This window comes from Aplidium turbinatum, chromosome 5, assembly GCF_918807975.1.
Source record: "Aplidium turbinatum chromosome 5, kaAplTurb1.1, whole genome shotgun sequence".
Classification (NCBI taxonomy): domain Eukaryota; kingdom Metazoa; phylum Chordata; class Ascidiacea; order Aplousobranchia; family Polyclinidae; genus Aplidium; species Aplidium turbinatum.
This window is the reverse complement of record NC_137476.1, coordinates 19,461,620-19,474,854: the sequence shown is the minus strand read 5'-3', so window position 1 is coordinate 19,474,854 and position 13,235 is coordinate 19,461,620. Positions and strand designations below refer to the sequence as shown.

At 36.9% G+C, this 13,235-nt stretch overlaps 1 protein-coding gene across 1 annotated transcript in view; it reads right to left on the bottom strand.

The window, feature by feature from the left end:
* Positions 1 to 13,235, bottom strand: part of LOC145769884 (uncharacterized) — a 65,417-nt gene that overhangs the window by 12,501 nt on the left and 39,681 nt on the right. The window lies entirely within an intron of this gene.

The following is a 13,235-nucleotide window of genomic DNA, read 5'->3' as shown; positions in this document are numbered from 1 at the left end:
CTCAACGTTTTCTTTCTGGTTAATCAGTAAATAAAGTTGCAACAGAAATGTCTAGAGCACATTAACTGCGAATTTATTCAAACTCTAATAATTTTCTAAGTGTGGTGATTTGATATCAGTTTGCGATTGATGTTTAGCGGTTTACATTACTCTGCTCATCTGCTCATGCTAAAACCTTCAGACACACACAGGACATAACTGTAGAGCAGTGGTTCCCAACCTGGGGTCCGTGAGAAAGCATTTGGGGGTCCGTGATTACCTTGATGAATTTTTGAAAAAAACGAAAAGCGATCTTTTTACTTTCATTTCTCTCTTTAAATGCAAATGTGTCAAGCTCACGCCCGCGAGAATAAACTGTACCGGTATGCATCAAAATAAATCTATGCTGCTGCCTACATTATGTGCATTGACCTTAAACTACACCTACCACGACGCATGTCGATTACAGTCAAATCAGGATTGGCTCGTCAATTACGTAATAGAAAGCATGCAGTGCAATCAAAGTTTACCTCATAAGTTTCGGCATGGCACTTTGGGTCACCTTAATATTAAAATACTGCTGACATTTCTTGAACAATTCATTCATTTTCATATTTGAGCAACTGTTTAACCTGATATTTGCCGCAGGAGTCATAGCGGCAATGCAATATGACACAGTACAGTAGTTGAGTAGCATAATTATTACAATAGTCAATAGTATGTTAATTGAGTTTCAGGCAAAATTTAAGTAGGGGTCCGCAGAATTAATAATTTGTCTAAAGGGGTCCGTGACAAAAAAAAGGTTGGGAACCACTGCTGTAAAGAGTACTAGGTCAAGTTAAGAAGCGGGGCATGTTTGTATTTTTGCAATACCAAAAGAGTGCTAAGCAAAAAATATTTAGGCTAGTTTATAAAACATTTGCCCAAGAAGTTCTTTGAAACCAGAAAATTTTAGTTTCATGTTTTTCATGCGTATAAAAGAATTAGTGATTTATGCAATCAGGAGTATTTTTTTGTATGTTTTAGAATTTGTTTGTATGAAGTAAAACAACGCCAAGTCAGACAGTTTGGCTGGTTTAGGGTCTCAGGACCAGAAAGGTTTATTAGATAGTGTGGTATTTGACAGGATAGTTCAAATCTATTTTTTGCAGGTGGTAGCTTACGGCATCCTTCATTGTTAAACAAATAATTCCTGTAAGTAGCCAATGTATTTTAGACGGTAGCGACTAATTTTTAGCCAATGTGCAGCTGATGTAAGAAGGGGAGTACAAGTAAGCAGATCATTGTCGTTTATAGCAACTACCAAATATACCTCCCGCTATACATCGTTTTCTCTTACAATCTTCTACACTTGGTAAGAATGTTCTACAAAATAACTTTGCCAAATATTAGCGCGAGGAAAAAAATTACCACAGTACTTTTAGCCACTTTGATGTCAGACTCTGTATATTGAGATTCAGTTCGTTTATTGTTAAATAGATTTCTGTAGAGTGTAGACTGTAGATCTATGACATGTGATACCCGCTGAAAAACAATTTAAGTGTTTGGTCTTGTTATGTATGAGGTGGGTGGCAGTCACGTTAGACAGTTTCATTGAGTTTAGCATTTCCACCTTGAGGTCGGTAGGCCTACATAGGACAGTGGAGTCTGATTCACGTGCACTAGATGTCAATTCGGTAAAACGCCATTAAGTGTTTGATGTAAAGTATAACTGGGTGAAACTGCGGGCCGCACGTTTATTTAACATATGATTTTTAGTAGTTGCAGGCACAAAAAAGTAGTTTTTTTTGTTATTCATGTTATTCTTATGGCATTATTAGGGATTATGTCGGCTGCATAGCCGAGTGGTGAGAGCCATGGGACGGCAATCGAAAGGGCGCAGGTTCGACATCGCTCAAGAGCATGCGGCTGTGTCTCTGGCAGGACACTTAAAGGCATGCCTGAAGGTGGTCACGAAGATTGGCTTCCTCGCCTTCCCGTCCATTTAATCTAAATCTTCAACCACCAGGTGTAAACCTGGATACGACAAACAAACAAAGGGATTATTTCCTTGCAGAAATGATAAGTTAAGACGCATAAATTTCTGAAGAAAATTGCTATTGGAATTTATTGTCACACCGCGTCTTTAAGCGAGTTCTGTGAGAAGTTTGCAGCTGGCTCCTTTTCCCGACGGCTTTTTCCAAATTTACTTTAATGGAAGTACTCGCAATTCAAGTTCATTTCCCAAGTGTTTGTCTGCCAGAACCGATCGATAGGGAGATTTTATGACGCCCATTTTAGAAAACAATTGTTCGCACAAATACGTTGAGCCAAACAGAGCCATTTTCGAAACCATGGATTTTTTCAAATGTAGAAAGTCATCTTAGTTGAGATGCTTTCAGTAAAAATCGTCAAGGTTCATTTCTAAATACTTTGCTTTCAAATCCGTTTTCTCTTGAAGATCAATCAGTTCAAGTTATATTTGCTGAAATAACTGGTGCTTTGTCAATGTCTGTGTTGAATGGCGAAGCGAATATACCAAACAAATGTTCATGAGATTTGAAGTTTTTGAAACGAGCCAAAAATTCATACAACAAATTTTCAAGTTGGTCTGCAAATTCAGTTTTCTTCTCAGGATGTATTCCGTAGTCTCTCAAAGTTGGAAAGTGGAAAGGATTTCTTGTCTGTACGTGAGCTTTCCAAAGTCGTAATTTGTTCATAATGCCTTTTATGTGACCATACATTTTTACATTCCAAATTACTTAAATACAATGTATTAGCGGTGGCCGGTGGGAGATTTCTAAAATGGTTAACAGAAGGTGCAAAAGCTGCAATAACCCACTCCACAATGAATTGTTCACACGTACCAGACTAAACTAAAATATAAACACGTTTCGCGGGCCGCACACAATTCAAAATTGGCACATCTTCGCGGGCCGCACAATTTTTCTTCGCGGGCCGCACGTTGCACACCCCCCGATGTAAACAGTTGATGTGATATTGCAAGACTATGCCCCAGTTGCCACATACTGGTACTAACTGATCCAAAAATATTGGGTTGATGCAAGTTGCACATTAACTATCGTGTATAAACAATATGACTTCAAGTAACTTAAATGTAGAATTATATTACTCATAAATAAATATTAAATGATCTTTGCGCTATTGCCTGCTTTGTTCTTTATCTTCTTGCTATATATTGGTGCATCGGTGGCAACTTTCAATCAGTAACTCAAATTTCGTTTTTGTCCAACTTAAAATCCAGCACATAACAAACACATCTATTGAAAGTAATGTTTAACTCTACCATAAAACAATACTTTGCCAATACAGGCATATCCTATGTGCAATTGAAATTAGCTTTGCCCTCTTAGAACAGCTCCCAAAATTTTTACAGCACACATGAAAACTAATTCTTCAAAAAAAAAATTCAAATGTATAGACGTGAGGCGAAGACAATCTTTCATGAAAATCTGCTAAAAAATGTTTCTTCTAAAGTGAACTTGGTTCTTATAGCTTATTTTTGTTTTTCATTTTGAAATGAAAATCACGTAGTAACAATCATTTTACTAAATGGAATTCCCGATACGTGTTGCACAACATAACAGTGAGGAGAGAAACCACACGTACACGATTACACAGAAAGAGCGAGGTTCTTTCTTACTTATATGCAAATTTTTTTTAACTTTGACGTTTAAGCCGAAGTTGGGCATGACATCAAACCGATGTAAAATCCCATAACCACGCGGATGTACGTTACGAGCGAGGTAATTTGTCACATGACAAATAACCGCTTAGCGCATCTCTTCTCATGCTGTACTGCAGGAAAAATGCAACGTGATCAAAAAAGCAATAATTTGAAACTTAGTTAAAACGCAATTTGGAAGTTACCGCGATCGCCTATTTTATGCAATTTTTTCCACTTCTGTTGTTGTTCACCAAAACATTTCAGCAAACATTGCATTGTGGTCAAATGTTTATTTAAATTGCTCCCAGCAATTTATGCGGTTTCCAGCGTTGCGTCTTGATGTGTTGACTGAAATCACTGGCCGGGGCATGACAAGTAATATTTAAATGAGCTACCCAATTATAGTGCTGAAATGCTTGATATTGGTGATCGACTTTAAAGAACTGCATATTGCCTCAATACGCGTCATGCACTGACAAGTGGATGCAAAACTAAACAGATTGTAGAATAAATGTGACCAATATTGCCACAATAGAGCAAAATGGCGCAGTGTAATATTTTAGCAGCTCTCCTCAAAATATGTGCATGTAAATCTAGTACAGCAGGCCACAATGTCCATGGTCACACTGCAATTTGAAGTTTATGTAATATTTAAACCAGTGGTTTTCAACATTTTCCTTTTGGCGGACCCCTTTTGGTGCCTTCGAAGCCGACCCGGACGCCAAAAAATTTTCATCTGAAACTTTGATATATCGCGTCTCCTAATGGAATTAAATGTTTCATAAGTTTCGAAGCGACACACTTAAAAGAATTTGCTAAACTCGCGACGCACTTATGACCATTGATGACATTGACGAAGTTATGTTATGATCCAAATGTTGACACAAAGAATAAAAAAATCGGTAATCTATATGCTGATGTAATGTTTTTCTATAAATTTTATCAAAAATTAATAGAATTTTGCGACTGTTACGAACAATTGCTCCCTTTTTTTGTAATCAATATTAATTCGCTATAATCACAGTCATGGTAAAACTGTGAGTCATGATAGACCGCTGACTTACGTATGCGTTTCTAAGTTAAGCATTGATCAACAATCTGATATCTCAAGAGAAAGAATAAGTTGAACATAGCCAACACAACCTTAAAGATATTACTTTTTTTAGTTAGGAAACCGAACCTTTGTGCGATGTCCATTGAAATTTCAAACGACGCACCAGGGCGTTGCAACGTAACCTACAGCTCGAGAATCACTGCAATACACAACTCAAGCGCAATCAAATTTTTCTTTTCGTAATTTATCAATTATGCTGCCAATTCTGATACTTTCACGGACCCTTTGGAAACGCAGACACCTGGTTGAGAACAGCTTTATATAAACTATCTTCGTTAGAGACAAATTTTATCAAAATTGTCTTCATTTGTAACATGTTTTGATCATGCATGCTGTTGTTTTCTTTTTTTGTATGAGATTTTTCAAAGTTTAGTGCAGCTGGTGTAAAGCCATGTCAGTGTAATTTCACAAAATGAGTTACACAAGTATGACAAAGTAAGTAGTTGGTTCCTATGCGACACATTAACAGACTGCTGAGAGCTAAACCCCACTACGCATACTGGAATGAAAGTGTGAGAATTACTATGACTGTTGCGCTATAATGGATTGCACTCAGATAACCCACAACAAAATTTTCAGTACAAACTTTAAAAATAGTAAAACAAAGGAGGCAGAGGAGTCAGCAGAGGAGTCAGCAGAGGAGTCAGCAGAGGTGCAATGCTGTTGTGCAATGGTGCGTTGCATCTCCAACAATACTTCCGTGAAGAGCACGTAGCAGCACATCGGGCAAACGAGTGTAACTCAAAGAAAATATTGAATCTGGGCCTTTCCAACAAGTAACAACAATAAGGCCGAGTACAAAAATACCAATGCCTTTTATAAAAGTTTCCAAGCGCATGAAACGGTGAAATGCTATGGATTTCCTGCTCACAATTATACTGTATCCCGAGCTTTATTCCACACGTATTCAAAAAAACACAGGCAACTGAGGCAGAAAACTTCCACTTTAGTTTTTGTTTTATTTAACAGTGAGGAAACAGCCCCTTGAAAAGAACAATAATTCTCATTCTTGATAAAAGCTTGATGAAAAAATTCCCCATAGATATATTATAAACCAGAATTGTAAGTCCTCAAAATTGTGGAGTTAAACTACAGATTACACTGCAGTTGGAATACAACACTGAAGAGAGCACAGACAACAGAGCGCAAAAAATGCTTATGGTCAATTTCTTACAAAAATGCTGACGCAATACTAAGCAGAAACGTACGGTGGAAAAAACAGGCTGCTTTTTCATGGAGATGGGGTTGAACGATGAAGATCAGCGTTCAGTGGACCCGTAAGCTAGGAAACTAATCTCTGTGTCCACATTCAAGCAAAGATACAAAGAAATTTTGATCGGCCACAGAGAAATCAGTTCAACTGTTTAAAAATATGAATGTCGCTGACTGGAGTTGTTGTACAAGAAAAAAAACACAAGACTTTAGTTAAACAATGTATATATCTAATTTCTGCAACACTGATGTTGCTGTTTACGTTTCATGTCGTAAAAGAACGCTAATGCACAATCTGGTGCTTTTCTTTGTATTTGTGGTTTATTTTCTTTACAGCCCCGGAAGATGGCTTGATCACTGGTCTACAAACATTTTTTTTTGCTGTTTGGACTCTGAAAACTGATTTAATGTCATTTTGGGGTGCTGAATCCGAATCTGAACTCAAATTTTTACTATCACGGTATGATAACAAAAATACTTTATTTTTGCCAAAAGTGGAAGATTTGGCGTTGCGTTTACCACCAACATAATATGCAGTGCCATAGCGAAAGATTAGTGTTAAACAAGCCAAAACAGCTTAAATAAGGTTACTCAACAAGTATTGCCATAAGCTTGCTTAAATCTTTGTTATGTCATGCAAAACATTGACAGGGGGGTCAATTACACTCTTAGCTTCACTTTTAGCTTGATATTATTGCTTTGTTAATAATGCTGCTTCCAAAACAAATCAGTATCAAGAATCAAGATAGCAGTTTGAAGATGTATTTCAGCTATTTCTGCAGCCCATGGCCTGGATTTCTGGATGTACCACAATGTGTATGTGTAATAAACGCAACGTCAAACCTTCCCGTTTTGGTAAAAATAACAATTTGCTGTTATTATATCTCACAACCTGACGTGATAGGATAAATCTGAGGTCAGATTCGGATTCAGCACCCCAAAATTACTCTAAATCAGTCTACAAAGTTCATAGAGCAACAATTCTGTAGACCAGTGAAGCTTGATCTTTGTTGAGTTACCAGGGCTTACCAAGAGTTTGATAACTGAACATGACTTTATATTCAACAAAACACCTTGGCACATGAAGAGTTATGACATCTTGATATATCGTTTTCAGCCTACAAAAGCATCACAAGCGTACAAGCACCTTCACTTACTTCAAAATGTAAATACTGCATATAACCCACTACCAAGGTACATATGACCTAAAAGACTTTTTGTGTACACTGTTGCTAATTTTACAAACATGTTTTCCGTCAAATTCTTATTTGGGTAAACATTACTGATATCCCATTGGTCCAATGTGGGCTTGTACCTTTGCAAGATGTTACAAACGATGGTGTGTGTGGGCACAGCTGGTGCACGTATTCAAATTTGGTTGTTGAGCATATTTATAGTTGAAGTTGGTTAATCACTTGTATGTCTCGGCTTAGCAGTTGTGGTAGGCCTACCTACACTCACTTGTTTTTCTGTTGTTGTTCAGCAAATTTCTTCTCCATACTCGCACAAAGTTGCGGCAATCAACACAAAGTATTAATCAAACATGAAAGTGGAAGGAAATGTGTCTGGTCGTGCCCAATGCAATATCTTTCTTTCATGAGCAAATACACTAACGAGGTAATGTAGCCTACCTGTACGTTTTTTTTTTGTATTTTTTATCAAAACTCTTTTCAAAAAATAACTGGAAACAAAATCAAGGCAAATGAAATTATAACTACGTTTTGTTCAATACATTATTACAGTATATTAGTGTTGACCACTCGAAGGTCAAAACATCAAGTCGCAAGGCCATTGACTATAAGTTGTGGTATGTTTCCTGAAGCAGTTGATTTTCGTTATTTGTTTCGAGTTAACAGCGAAACAAAAATGTCTTGTCTTAACAAAGTTTTCACTAACAAATACGATCAGAAATGAAGCGATACCAAGACAAGGGGTTTTGCACCAAAATAAATGTTGTGAACACCCCCAGTTAACAGAACATCCCTGTAAGCACACAGCGCTGCCAAAAATAAACTTACAAAGGATCTTCTTCCACTATAGATATTCTACATGACTCAATATACTGTTGCCTAGTACAGTCTACCTCACACGCTGCCTATACAGCAAGAAGCCTTGTTTACTAAAAAACACGTGTACTTCAATATCGCTGTGTGATCAGAACAAGCAGTGTTTTATTGAATCCGTGTGTAAAAACCGCACAGTACACATATGCACTAAAATTTTTTGAAACAAGGAAGTTCAATAAAACTTTTTTTGTAAATAAGTGCAACATGGAAGTCCTTCCCTAAAAGCAAACAGACTTCTATAATCTTTATGTGGTGCTATAAATTATAAATTTAGTCTACGAGTAGCTGTACGATACAGAGCGTCACCTATGGGCTTTTCTAGATTAATAAAACGCTAAAGTAAAACCAACAAAATCTTTAAATTTTAAAGAGGGAGCGCTCTTCTGAATAAAGCTAAGTTAAAATAACAAGATGCTGTAAGCCAGGGGTCACCAACTGACGGCCAGCAGAAGGTATCAGCGTACAAGTATAACCAAAAATACTTTCTTGGGGAGTTAAAGAGCATTAAGGCAAAAAATAATTTGCGGGAAGCGTATTTTCGCTTTGCATACGATTCCACCGACCGACTAATCAGATTGTAGTTCTAGGTGGGGGTCGCTTAAAGTTATTCCAATGCGATGTCCAACCATACTGTCCCAGTGGTTGATTAAAACGTCTGTTTTCGAATTTCAAAATTGTCTGTGAATATAGGGGTGCTTATTTTAAATTTGTAAATTACATGTAAACATTAGTGTGCGTGTCACCGTTATTGTGTTTCATGAGCAGTGTTCCCTTTATGCAAGTTTTTGTTGGCAAAATAGGTCGGTGTGCCAACTCAATCTATAATAAATTGGCAAAATATTATATATAAATTTAAAGACTTTTTCTGGTTGTAATACGAAAATGTTTAGCTTAGTGCTGCATAATGTTGTTAATCAACAATTCTTGCCATCTGGATAAGCTCCGCAAGTGAAAGTTGTCCAATAATCAAAGAAAGACGGTTTTAAAGACTCTCACAAAAAGGATGAAAAACCAATTCATTGCTTTTTTAGAAGGAACACTGCTCATGAGTTACGATAGAAACGTTTTTTCGGTGATTTCCACAAGCGTTTGTTTCATGGTGCCTGGTTTCTTTCTCCCTGTTATTGGAGCCTATTTTTCGCTGATGTTTGCAGCTCACTATTATAGCCTGTATTGCGATGTGTCAAACATTTCCTTGTTTACTGAAACTGTTAATTGCAAGATATCTTTTGTGAAGCGAAGTGAACTGACGACACCACTCTTTCTTGGCGATGAATATTCTCATGAAACCGCTCGCCTCGCTACAAGTGCACAAAACAAGTGGCCTCGCAGTAGCGTTGTTCGACTAATTTTGTTGCTGCGGTATTCTAAGATTAATATTAACAACATGTAACGCTGGATACTGGGTACAAAGTGCGTTCTTTTCTAGTATAAGAGTCAGCCTACCTAAAATTTTATTAGTGCGGCCCGCCACAGCTCTCCTAAGTGTTAAAGTAGCCCACATGCAAAAAAGTTTGGTGACCCCTGTTGTGAGCGATAATGTATATTTATTTTGACGTTTTGTTTAACAGACATAACTGAGTTCTTCAGAAAATGAGATTAGGTAATCACTACAAATTCCAACAAAACATAGTTAGTTCGCATAATTTGTTTTTCATGATTCAAGCCAGGCATTGTTTTCTTACCATATTAACTCTCATTCAAATTTGTTTGTTGACGGATAACAAACAATGTCTTTTTAATGGTGTGCTTTCAAGTTTCTCATTTCATATTTGGGTCGAATTTATGATTTACACTGAGCTTGTTTACTTATCTGTACTAACAGAATTCTGTGCTTGCAACTTGTTAGACAAGTAATCGTTACCTGATCTAGCCCTTTGAAACAGTCAGTCGTACGTGAAATGTTGGAATACAGATTTTTACCGGCTACACTACCTTGTGATATTTTAGTCTATATTAAACCAAAAGAAAGTTAAGTTTCTAAACAGGTCATATTGTGAATAGTTTCATTCTGTCAGCATTTAATGTCTCATTTTGAAGCAGCATCACGTGTTTATTTGTGGAATTTATATCACTCATGTGCAGTAAGCCTAACGATTAATTAAACAACAATAATATCCGAGTCTACAAAAGTGGCATCAAAAGTTAAATAGGTTTAGAGAAAACGTTGATTTGTTGAAGATTTCAAGTTGCAAAACACGAGTTGCGATGATTGTTCATGTTTATATGAAAAACTCTTTGAGCTGTCGTTTAGTTTGAGGGGTTTTAATCATGTTGCCAACGTCTGCAATGCTGCGGTTATAAACCAATGGCAATGATCTCATTGAAGTTTGTAAAGCCAGATGTTTCCAAATGAGGGACTGCAGCAACCAGTCGAGATGCTATGAAGATACAAGGCTGATGCAACATGAACATTTGTGACGAGAATTGATGACTCAACCATCGGATCCACCAAACATTTCGAGAACTTGAAAGCGATATTATGTCAAAATGTTCATCCGAGAACATTAATTCGAATGAATTTCTGTTGTTTTTCAGTGAAATACGAGGTTGCGGAAGATTCTTGATATCGATGTCAAACAAAAAATTCCATCATACTTCCTATCGGAGAAAACACTGAACTATGGAACAGTGATGAAAATATTGAAAAGGTTCTTTGAAAGCAATCATGGCAAGGATGGCAGGTTTCATTGTTATTTAGTAGCTAATTGTAAAAGTATTAATTTTCACTTTCTGAACAAAATGTACCACTGGGTGTCAGATTGTTACGTTTAGCATTTGGAAAAGGAAACCTAAGTTATTATTTGCGGATTAGACTGAGTTTTCCTAATTGAAACAAACTTTTGGTTTGTTTATGCAACCATATCCACCACATTCATTCACTGTTTGCCCCGGACTTTTAGTAATATTTTCCAACATTTTCTATGTGAGATCAGATTAGAAAATAACCTTTGCAATTTAAATTTACTATTGGATGGAGCTATAACACAGTACTTACTTTGCAAACATGCTGTTCTTCTAACGGCATAATTTAATAAAACGAGTCTAAATTGGAGAAGGGAAGCCGACATAAAACAATTTTATACTCTAACTTAGAGCAACACTGCCTCTAGTGGCCAACACATAATTTTCAATATCTTCCAGGCCTATACGTGGTGTTTAAAATGTTTAAGTTGCGTAGATGGGAAGGCAATTTTCATGTTCAACTTGAAGTCATTTAGTGCCATGACACAGGTATAGGGGCTCACGCTCAACCACGCTTTCGAGTGTCGAGTGGACGCTCTCAGTAATCAGCAGTGTAGCCGAACTATGAACTATTAAAACTATTGACCAAAAGGTCCAATCCATTTGCGTATATTACATCATATATTGAAAAAACATTCAGAGATGATTTTACAAACTTTTACTTAAATCATACAAGATTTGTGACACATTTGTCCCACGACATAGCTTACCGTTGTTCAAGGGCAGGTAGTTTCAAAAACGCTGCTCCAAAGATATGCAACCAATGGAGGCGACTAGGATGGTAGTTTAACAGACAATATGCGATTTGAGTTCGCAAAACGACGCTTCACTACTTCAGTCATTATGCCGGCATACGTTACTAGCTTACCTACGTTCTACTATCTACTGCCTACTGTATGCAATAGCGGAGAAATGAAAAGCTCAAAAGTAGCAAAGAGAAAAATGTACCTAAACAGTTGGAAACCACTGCTCTAAAATATAGTAGGCCTACATGGTTCTTTAGAATAGGCACGCCAAATATGCTTAACGGAGTTTTCTGCGGTTTCGTAACAATAAACAACACTAGAGGCAGTATGAATACAGAACCTTCCTTTGTAGAAATATTGGTCTCGCTATGTAGAACCGGAAGTTGACCGTTCAGATACTTCCAAGAGCAAGAGAATAAACGAAAATCCATAAACATATCGAATATATCCGAATACAGCAGATGATTTTAGCCCTTTTCTATCTGCTTGCATTCCCTTTACCAGCTGATCAAGTGCAAGGATTCCCAAACTGAGGTATATTTTGACTTTAAAGGGTAAATTATGTATGAGAAAAATTCTTGTGCTGTGTAACTGTTCTGTTGTGAGAGTAATCTATTAAATTTAGATGTGTTATATTTTCCTCATAATTTCTCTGTTTTCCAATGATATAACAAAATTGTGATGCATTGTCCAAATGGTCTACCGAGCGGTCTTCCAATAGAAAAAAAGTCATTTTTAATTTTTAGCAATAAGCATTATTGTGTTTTTCATCATTATGATGTAAAAAGCACAGTTAAGAGTGTAGCTGATAGTAACTTAGTGTTTTACTAATGACTTAAAATCGTTCGGACATTTTAAACAGCAAAAAGTTTAATTAAACTAATTGCTAAAAACAGTGGCGAAGCTAGGGAATGTGCCGCCCGGGGCGGATTCAGATTTTGCCGCCCCTTCAAGAAAAAGCATGTGAAAATGAAATGCGTTTTTTTATCAGATTATAATCAAAATCAAAAATCGTAGTCTGAAAGTGCCGCCCCCAGACGTGTCGCCCGGGGCGGTATTGTGCACACTGCCGCTTTCTTTTCTCTTTGTCCTGCTTCTCAAAATTTTTAGAGTTTACATTTCCTTGATCAGCGTAATTTCTATCACACCCAACTGTTTGTTTTTAAACACAATCACTTCACGAACTAGACTACTATGTGCGCACTGCCTGGTTTTCATCCAGTTTCTCGGTGTCCGACAAATTGTTCGTAAGCAATTGTTCGTAAAGCAATTGTTTGTAAGCAATTGTTCGTAAAACAATTGTTCGTAAAATTAATTCTTCGTAAAATAATTCTTCCTAAAGCATTTTTTCGTGCATGCAGTTAAAATTTGATGTATACGAAGAAATGCTTTACGAAGAATTGTTTTACGGATATCATTTTACGAAAAATAGTTTACGAACAATTGTTTTACGAACAATTGCTTTACGAACAATTGCTTACGAAAAATTAGCCTAAAACCCAGTTTCTCAACGTGGTGAATATTAAGCATGTGACTTACAAAAAATGTGAGATCATCTGGAGGCAAGGGCGAGTAATTTAGTTCCTCGCGCGAGCTGTGGTGATCGAAGCCATACGTCACAGTACCAGCATGCCTTATGGATCACAGCGTATTTAGAGTTTTCCTGCAGATATCTAGGTGACTTTAAAGCCTACCAGCAAGTAAAG